The 9,832-nt window shown below is 41.5% G+C and overlaps 1 non-coding gene across 1 annotated transcript; it reads left to right on the top strand.

Annotated features, from left to right (window-relative positions):
- The first annotated feature begins 6,632 nt into the window (after positions 1–6,632).
- On the top strand, positions 6,633–6,737 carry LOC132421282 (U6 spliceosomal RNA). The gene has a single exon (XR_009518558.1). It is a non-coding gene; the product is annotated as a U6 spliceosomal RNA (small nuclear RNA).
- Positions 6,738–9,832: the final 3,095 nt, after the last annotated feature.

Raw genomic sequence — 9,832 nt, 5'->3', positions numbered from 1 at the left:
CTGATTTTTAAAAGTTGCTAATAGAAGAAAATTTCCTTAACCCGACAGTCGATCAGGTAAGGAACTATTTCTGGCTCTTAATGACATGAACTTGGGCTTGGGAAGCATCATCTTTTGGAGTGTCTGGTAAGGACTTGTATGGATAGGGCTCCAGGTGGGGGGACCAATCCACAGGGCGAGGATTCACAGCAGTGGTTGCCGGGGAGAGGTAGTTCACTGGAGCGGTACCTGACATTGGCTTGAGCCATGAAGGTAGAAGAGATGTTGAAAGTGACTGCAAGGTTCAGAGGGTGAATTGATGAGCAGTTTCAGACTCAGAAATGGAGCAGAGGAGGAAGAGCAGGTTTGGTGGGTAGGGAAGAAAGTTCCTGTTTTTGTCCATACTTCCACAACTCCACAGGTGATATGAAGTGTGGAGAAATACTACTTCCTCAAAGAACACCCATTGTTTTAGATTCAAGGTCTTCTAATACCCCAGGGAAATTTTTTTAATCATGAGCAAAACTTGGATTAATCACATGTCCTCTAATAAATGCTAGAGTTTGAGAACATGGATTCTAAATTCCAAGTGGCTGCTGGAGAAATCTCAGATACAAAGTGCGGTCTTGTATCCCTGAAAAACAACTCTACTACATGAGGCTGCACAATCAGAATAGTGAGAAAATTAGGACAGTAATTACTAGTATCATAATTATCATTACCATCCTGTGCCCATGAACTAACAATAATGAGAGAATATACTGCTTTTGCTGAAAAGCAAAAGTCAAAAGATAGGGAGGAAAAGAGAAAGAAACACACTTTTTCTTCAATCATGGAGAAAATTGGGAGCTAAGTATGCCGGGAACATTTTAGGGGTAAAAGGAAGGGTTCCAGTAGGACAGATGACAATGGGCTAAGGGCACTGAGGAGACCCACTTGTCCCCAAATTTGCCCCTATTAATCCTGGTTCCCAAATCTTCCTAAATCAATTGTTAATACTTTTGGCAAGGGTGGCATAATAACATTTGTGAGCCTTAGAAAAATCAAGTTTCTATGGAGCACAAGAAATGACAGAGAAAATTTCCCTTACTTAGATTTTGTCTAGGCTCCGGTGGCAGATTTAGAGTGGGATTGGATTAGCGGAGGAAACAGGAGTAGGAGTTGGGGATGGAAGTGGCTCTGGGGAATCGTGACTCATTCTCTGATATTGGAAAAGGAGAGGATAAAAGAATGACAGAAGAGATCCTCAAAGAACCTAAAAAATCTACTTTCAAAGTACTTTATTTTCTGCGATCTCATTTAATCTTCAACTTGTGAAGCTCCCTGCAAGTCCACCTTGGAAGGCCATAGTATAAGACTTCAGAAGGCCACTGGGCACCCCTAATTTTAGAGAGACCACCTCCTCGCAAAGCACATTAAAATCTATCCATGAGCCAAACAAAATGTAATTCATATAAAGCTCAGAAAGGGCTGAGGGGAGTTGAAATTGATGCCTAGGTTCCATCTTATAGACATTTAAACACATATTCATATTGATATTTGAGTTGCCTTTTTCTATTTTAGAGCCCATGCATTTCCCCTGGCTTCTAACATGTCAGTAGGTCCTTTAAAGCTCATCAACCTTAGTTAAGGAAACCAACGTGCCTTGTAGATAAAATGACCAGGAGCTCTAATGTGCCAGCACAGGCTCCTGAATTCCCAGAGAATGTCCTGGCAGAATGTGACAAAAATGTGGGACCAATGGTGGCAACATCAAACTTAGAAGACTTACCTTAGGCAAACAAACAAAATGGGGCTGTTGGCAAAACGAGTGGAGGGTGAGAGGTAAGGGATTTGGGGGGGAAAGTGGGTGATGGTACTCAAATAGCTTGCAACCAACCCCAGGGAAAACTTCACCCCAATTCCTCAAAAAAAAATAGTTTTCTTTTGCTGTGGGTGAGAAAAGCTCTTCTCCGTTTTGACTGACACAGCTGTAGAGCAGATTCTCCCAATACCAAGTCTGAGTGGAAGGAAAGGAGGGTCAGAAGCTCCACCACTCAATTTGTAAAGCTTCTCACCTCTTCTTTCAGATTCTGGCCTCCAGGTGCACTTCCAGTGTCCAATCCCACCCAGGGAGCATCTTTGGCTTTTCCCAGGAGGCCTTCAGAGTGGTCTGGTGGCATTAATTCTACCACTCATATTTATCTTTCAGTTTACAGAACAGGTCTTAGCACCTTTTCAATCACACCTCCCAGGGAGGGATACTACTTTACACAGGACCTGGGCTAGGCTGGAGGGAAATTTACAGCATGAATGAAATGAAACAGAAATGGAAATTAACAGCTCCAGAGCCCATTGGGCATTGAGTATTTTTGTTTTGTTTTGTTTTTTTGCTTTTAAGTAATCAGCCTTGAGCTGCTCATCCATGGGCGCCAGAGCCAAGCAACGTTTGGTGTTTTTTAGTGTTGTTGTAAATGACATTTTTTTTAATTTTTCATTTTCTATTGGTTTGTTGCTCCCATGTGGAAATAAAATTGATTTTTAAACAGACTCTTTTTTCCTCCATGGTCCCTTATAAATTCACTTATTAATTCTAATAATTCATCTATAGAGTCTTTTGAATTTTCAAAGTACACAACCATATTCTCTGTAAATGATAACAGCTTTATTTCTTCCTGTCCAATCCTTATAGTTCTTACCTCCTTTTCATGCTTTATTGAACTGCCTCGGAACCAGGTACATTGTAAGTAGAAATGGTTCTCATAGCAACCTTGTTTCCTTTCTGACTTCATGGGAAAAGCATTTGATACTTCACATTTAAGTGTACTGTTTAGTGTAGGTGTTTATTATTTGTTTATTTTATTTATTTTTGATGGTGGCAACTTTCCATTTTATTTTATTTATTTTTGAAAAATCAAAGTGTAGTTGACTGAAGATGGTGGTGTGGGAAGACGCGGAGTTAGCATCTCCCCAAAAACAAGGGGCCTGCCAGCGGCTGGTGGAGGACTCTGATGCCCAAGGAGACGGTAGGACCCCCAAAGTGAACCGCCGCCCCACACCGCTTGCAGGATCTTGGTTCACGAGCCCAGGATCGGGCCAAAGCTCCTGCTGTGGGAGCTCCAAGTCCGAACCACTGGACTAACAGAGAACCTCAGACCCCAGGGAATATTCATCGGAGTGAGGTCTCCTGGAGGTCCTCATCTCAGCACAAAGACCCATCTCTACCCAACAACCTACAAACTCCAGTGTTGGAAGTCTCAGGGCAAACAACCAGTAAGACAGGAACACAATCCCACTCATAAAAAAAAAAAAAAATGAGATGGCAAAAAAATATGTTGCAGATGAAGGAGCAAGGTAAAAACCTACAAGACCAAATAAATGAAAAGGAAATAGGCAATCTACCTGAAAAAGAATTCAGAGTAATGATAGTAAAGATGATCCAGAGTCTCGGAAATAGAATGGAGGCACGGATTGAGAAAATACAAGAAATGGGTTTTTTTCTGTTTGTTTTAGGTCCCATTTATTTATTTTTGTTTTTATTTCCATTTCTCTAGGAGATGGGTCAAAAAGGATCTTGCTGTGATTTATGTCATGGAGTGTTCTTCCTATGTTTTCCTCTAAGAGTTTTACGGTGTCTGGCCTTACATTTAGGTCTTTAATCCACTTTGAGCTTATTTTTTGTGTGGTGTTAGGGAGTGTTCTAATTTCATTCTTTTACATGTAGCTGTCCAGTTTGCCCAGCACCACTTATTGAAGAGGCTGTCTTTTCTCCATTGTATATTCTTGACTCATTTATTATCAAAGATAAGGTGACCATATGTGTGTGGGTTTATCTCTGGGCTTTCTATCCTATTCCATTGATCTACATTTCTGTTTTTGTGCCAGTACTGTACTGTCTTGATTACTGTAGCTTTGTAGTATAGTCTGAAGTCAGGGAGCCTGATTCCTCTAGCTCTGTTTTTCTTTCTCAAGACGGCTTTGGCTATTTGGGGTCATTTGTGTCTCCATACAAATTTTAAGATTTTTTGTTCTAGTTCTGTAAAAAATGCCACTGGTAGTTTGATAGGGATTGCACTGAATCTGTAGATTGCTTTGGGTAGTATAGTCATTCTCACAATATTGATTCTTCCAATCTTTAGTCATACTTATCAAGAAACGAAGGGAGAGGATGCAAATCAATAAAATTAGAAATGAAAAAGGAGAAATCACAACTGACACCACAGAAATACTAACGATTATAAGAGACTACTACAAACAACTATATACCAATAAAATGGACAACCACAAAGGAATGGACAAATTATTGGAAAGGTACAATTGTCTAAGACTGAATCAGGAAGAATTAGAAAATATAAACAGACCTATCACAAGTAATGAAATTGAAACTGTAATTTAAAATTTCCAACAAACAAAAGTCCAGGACCAGATGGCTTCAGAGGCAAATTCTATCAAACATTTAGAGAAAAGCTAACACCAATCCTTCTCAAACTCTTCCAAAAAATTGTAGAGGGAGAAACACTCCCAAATTCATTCTACAAAGCCACCCATCACCCTGACACCAAAACCAGAAAAAGATATCACAGAAAAAGAAAATTATTCATATTTCCTCCCTTCTTACACAAAAGGTAACATACTCTAAACATTTTTCTGTACTTTGCTTTTTCCTCCTGTTGGCAATGTATCATGGAGATAAACTCATAGCAGTTTTTTTTTTTAAACTAATTAATTCATTTATTTATTTTTGGCTGTGTTGGGTCTTCGTTGCTGCGTGCAGGCTTTCTCTAGTTGCAGCGAGCAGGGGGCTGCTCTTCATTGTGGTGTGCAGGCTTCTCATTGCAGTGGCTTCTCTTGTTGTGGAACACAGACTGCAGGCACCTGGCTTCAGTAGTTGTGGCACACAGGCTCAGAGTAGTTGTGGCGCACGTGCTTAGTTGCTTTGCGGCATGTGGCATCTTCCCGGACCAGGGCACAAACCCATGTCCCCTGCATTGGCAGGTGGATTCTTAACCACTGCTCCACCAGGGAAGTCCCTCATAGCAGTTTATAGGCAGTTTCCTCATTTCTCTTTATGGTTGTAAAGCTCCCCATTGTTTAGATGTACCAGTGTTTATTCAACCTGTTCCTATGGAGGATATTTGGGTCCAGTCTTTTGCTATTACAATACAGTTACAGTGAACATCCTTGTGCATGTGTCTTCTTCATATTGTTTGGATAGATTCATGGAAGTGGACTTGCTGGTCAGAGAACAAATGCATGTGTCATTTTGCTTGGTGTTGCTAAATTCCCCTTCATAAGGATTATACCCTTTTGCATTTCCTAGGTGAGGCTTCTTGAGGAAGATGATCAAGAGAGCTGTTGTCCATTATCCTGGGCCCTTAAATACAAGAACACAGAGTTTTTTCCCCCTGGAACATTCCATTTCTTTAAGGAGAAGTTGTCTGATTGTTTGCATGAAGGGAATACGTATTGCTTCCAGGTGTCTGTGTTTCCACGTGGGTGTGTGATAGGCGGGGTGGTCAGGGGATAGTGGCAGTGAGTCCACTGGCTCTCTATGTACATCTTTGATAATATTCTATTTCAGCCTAACATTTCACTTGCACCAAGCATTTCTGAATCCCGAGCCTCTCTAAGTGTCTGCAAGACAGGCTGAGATCCTCTCAGAGTGTAATGCTGTCTAGGTTGCTCTTGGTTGGGACGTCTGCTCAGCCAGTAGTTACTCTGGTGTCTCAGTGGGCTCACCATCTTGCAGGACTTTGCTGAAATCTCTTGTCTCTTTGTGTCCCACCTCTTAATCTCTTTTCTATTGAGTGTTTGCGTCTTCTAAATTAATTTAAGACCATCTTATTGGCTTGAGGATGGAAAGGAGATTCAGTTGTGGTATTATTTCACCACTGTGTTCCAGAAGTGCACCAAAAATGTGCAGAGGGTGATGCTGAAACATTTGTAGGATATGAGGGATAGGGTTAGGAAAAGAGAGAATTTTCTAATAAGGGCTTCTCTGGACCATACATTAAGCTGTACTTTATGGTTTCTGAGAAACACTAGTGAAGGATTTGACTTATTTTGAAATTGCTTTTGGTTGCCAGATGCGTGTATCATTGGCTGGGCCACCCGGGTTCTCAACACATAAAGGATTAATGAACAACTGAGTTAATTCTGAAAATAGAGCAGATTGTATGCTTGAAATTTGGGACCTGCTGAAATGTTTGATTCAGCCATCCTGTTACCGACATACATAGGAGGTTTGAATTTTACTATAAAGCAATAAAACAACCCCCCAAACAAAAAACCACAAGGCATCTGCAGAATTCTTTTACACTCCTGACAATTTGCTTGGGCCCCTGCATATGCCATACATTTTCTCAGACAACTTGCTTCTTCTAAGACTAAGATATGAAATGAACATTTGTTATTATGGACAATGCACGCCTCATTTACACAATCAACGATCTAACTACTGTCTATCCAGGGTCATAGTTGTATCAGCTTCTGTGCTAGGTACGGGGAACAAGACAGTCCTTGTTGTTAGGGAATTTACAGTCTGGTGGGGGAGGAATGGGAGACAGGCCACAAAGAGATAATTATAAAATGTTGTGATATATGCTATTATAGTGGAATGTACAGAGGAGTCCAGGATTTCATTATCATAGTTAACAACGTACATTTTTATACATGCTCACTTTGACAGTGCATACATTAAAACTGGAGAAGTACAGAGAAAATTGGCTAGGTTCCTGAGCACAGATGACTTGGAAACTCATGAGGCACATATATTTTTGTGAAGCAGCCTGTTGTGGAAATTTGTCTGTACTTAGTCTCCAAAGGTCTGGGTTTGATCCCCATTTCTACCTTTGGTTCCTATTAAACAAGTCCCTTAACTGTCTCTGGTTGTCAGCTTCCCCACTTTTAAAAACAAAGAGGAAGGTTAAATGATGACTGAGGCCCTTTCTTGTTGAACATCCCGAGGGATGAATTCCAACTCTTCCCTGATGTGAACCCAATAGCCTGGTGAGGACATCACTGATCGCATTGCAGAGTTGGGCTAGATGTATCCAAATGACCAACCAGGGTCTTCGTTAGGTGTCTGTGTTAGATACACAAAGTACCTTTTTGGAGGATAAACTTGACAAGTTTAATGGCAGTGGGGCTATGTTGCTCTTCATTTCTGAAGCCAGAGTTGCAAGGCTGTCTGGACCATACACTCAGAGCAGAGAAAGTGCACGCTCCCCAATATTCATTGGCCAGGACAGGTTACCAACTCCAGCTTAGGCTGGGGAATCAGTTGGCTGTTAAAACATCCTGATCTCTCTAGATGTGTGGATGGAGGCTCAAAGAAAGGTTGGGAACCTGGTGCTCAATATGATTTAGTCACTTGAAAGGTAAAATGTATACTTTGGTTTAAAAAACATTTTTGAAGATTGAGCATCTACCTTGCCCACATCCATGCTCAGGTTTATGGGAAACTCAGAGGTGAACCCAGGTCTATCTCATTTCAAAGTATATGCTCTTAACCATTCCTTAGTAGTCTAGTTGGGGCAGGAATTGAATGATGCTCTCAGTGGAGACTTATTTATTATTTTAAATTGTAGTAAAATACACGTGACATGAAATTTTCCATTTTAATCACTTTTAAGTGTACAGTTCAGTAGTGTTTAGTGCATTCACACTGTTGTGCAAACTGTCTTCAAAACTCTTTTTATCTTGCAAAACTGAAGTTCTATATCCATTAAACAATAAATGCCCATTTCTTCCTTCCTCCCAGCCCCCGGCAACCAGCATTCTACATTCTGTCTCTGTGAATTTAACTCTCTGGTTACCTACTGTAAGTGGCATCATACAGTATTTGTCTTTTTGTGACTGCCCCAGTTTCCACACTGCAACAGAGAAGAGAAAAATCTGCAGACACAAAGATTGAAGCAAGCACAGTTTCATTTGGCCACTTCTCGAGATCCCTTTTCCACGGGGCGGAATGCCATCAATTCATCATTCCAGGCAGACAGCATGGGGTAAGGACCATCAAATTATTTACTTTATAAGATGTGCCATTATTCCTTCCAGGAACACTGGGGTCCATCTTCTCTTTGACATTGCACATTGCCAAAGTTTTCCACTGGTCAGCCTAGATATCTGGCTTTTTAAGATTCAGTGTTATTTCTACATTTTTACCCCATTTTTCATTGACAGATATGCATGAAAATACTAAAGGACAGATGAACATGGTCCAGAGAAGCCAGTATTTCTGGAATAATGATTTAAGGGTATCTGCAGTGGACACTTGATACTCTAGAAATTCTCCTTTATCCCTCTTTCTCATGGCTACTTTGGGAGCTGCCATCCTGGTGCGATGTCACTTTCCCTGTGGCCACAGTGGATTGGCCTAGATTTATCTCCAAAGTTAAGCTGGGCCAGTTTGAGTTCTTTCCCAGAGAATTTCATTGAAGAGACAGAAAGGACTGATGCACTCTCTCTCTCTCGTTGTTTTCATGTGGACCATTTTTAAAGTCTTTATTGAACTTGTTACAGTATTGCTTCTGTTTTATGTTTTGGTTTTTTGGGTCTGAGGCATGTGGGATCTTAGCTCCCCGATCTACACCCCCGCCCACACTGGAAGGGGGATTGAACCCACACCCCCTGCATTGAAGGTGAAGTCTCAACCACTGGACCACCAGGGAAGCCCCTGACTCTCTTTTTTGAGGCTTGATTGACAAGTGTCCAATCTGCAAGCTATTGGCAGCTTGGTGGATTAAGGGGTAGAGGGGTTGATCCGTAGTGGTCAGATGGAAAAGAGAAGCCAACATAAGCAAGAAGAGTAGAGGGTATATTTGTCTCCAAGGCCTGCTGTAACAAATTACTACAAACTGTGGAGCTTAAAACAATTGAAATTTATTTTTTCACAGTTGGAGTTTAGAAGTCCAAAATTGAGATGTTGACAGGGCCATACGTCATCCAAAGTTTCTAGAAGAGGATCCTTCCCTTCCTCTCTTCTAGCTTCTGTTGGCAATCCTTGGTGTGTCTTGGCTTGTAGACACATCATTCCAGTATTTCAATCTCTGTCTTCACATAGGATTCTCCACTGTGCGTCTTCACAACGTCTTCTTTCTGTGTCTGTTCTCCATGTCTTATAAGGACACCAGTTATTGGATTAAGGCTCACCCTAACCCAGTGTGACCTCACCTTAATTTTAATTAATCACATCTCAAAGATCCTATTTCCAAATAAGATCATATTCTGAGGTTCCAGGTAGACATGAGATTTTGGGGACACTACTCAACCCAGTACAGAGTGGGTGGCCTGAGGGCATCTGGAACCTTGATTCCAATGTGATCACGAGATCAAAACCACACTCCACGCTTTGGGTGTTGTCAGACAGGCCCATATTCTGACAATAAATTCTCATTTGTGTTTAAACCTTGCTCAATTTGGGTGACTGTTACATGCAACCAAAAGAGTTTTTAATATGCATAAAATAATACAGACCCCCATTGTTACAATTCTGTTAGCTGCCACTATAAATAAAGTAATAAGATCTTTTCCTATGGGCCCTAGTAGGAGTGGGCGCCATATTAATCAACTTGACCAAGCACACATAGTGTATCACGCAGATGCCTGCACGCCCAACCTCAACTCAACCAGCGTAATAGGAGGGTCATAGGCAGGACAAACCCAGGGTGACACCAGGCTCCCGTTCTGTTTCTCTGTGAGTCTCTTGGCTTTGCACCTCTCCATGTGTCTGAACCATTCCTGGGCTGGAGTTCCTATGTGGTCACAGGGCGGCTGAAGCAGGTCCAGGCATCATACTCAGGTACAAAGTTCTGAGGCAGGAAGTGGCCATCTCTCCCTCAGGTCTCTTTATAAGGCCAAGGAGAACTGTCCC

The sequence above is a fragment of the Delphinus delphis genome, chromosome 2 (assembly GCF_949987515.2).
Source record: "Delphinus delphis chromosome 2, mDelDel1.2, whole genome shotgun sequence".
NCBI lineage: Eukaryota > Metazoa > Chordata > Mammalia > Artiodactyla > Delphinidae > Delphinus > Delphinus delphis.
Note: the sequence above shows the minus strand (reverse complement) of the source record. Positions and strands in the feature narration are given on the sequence as shown.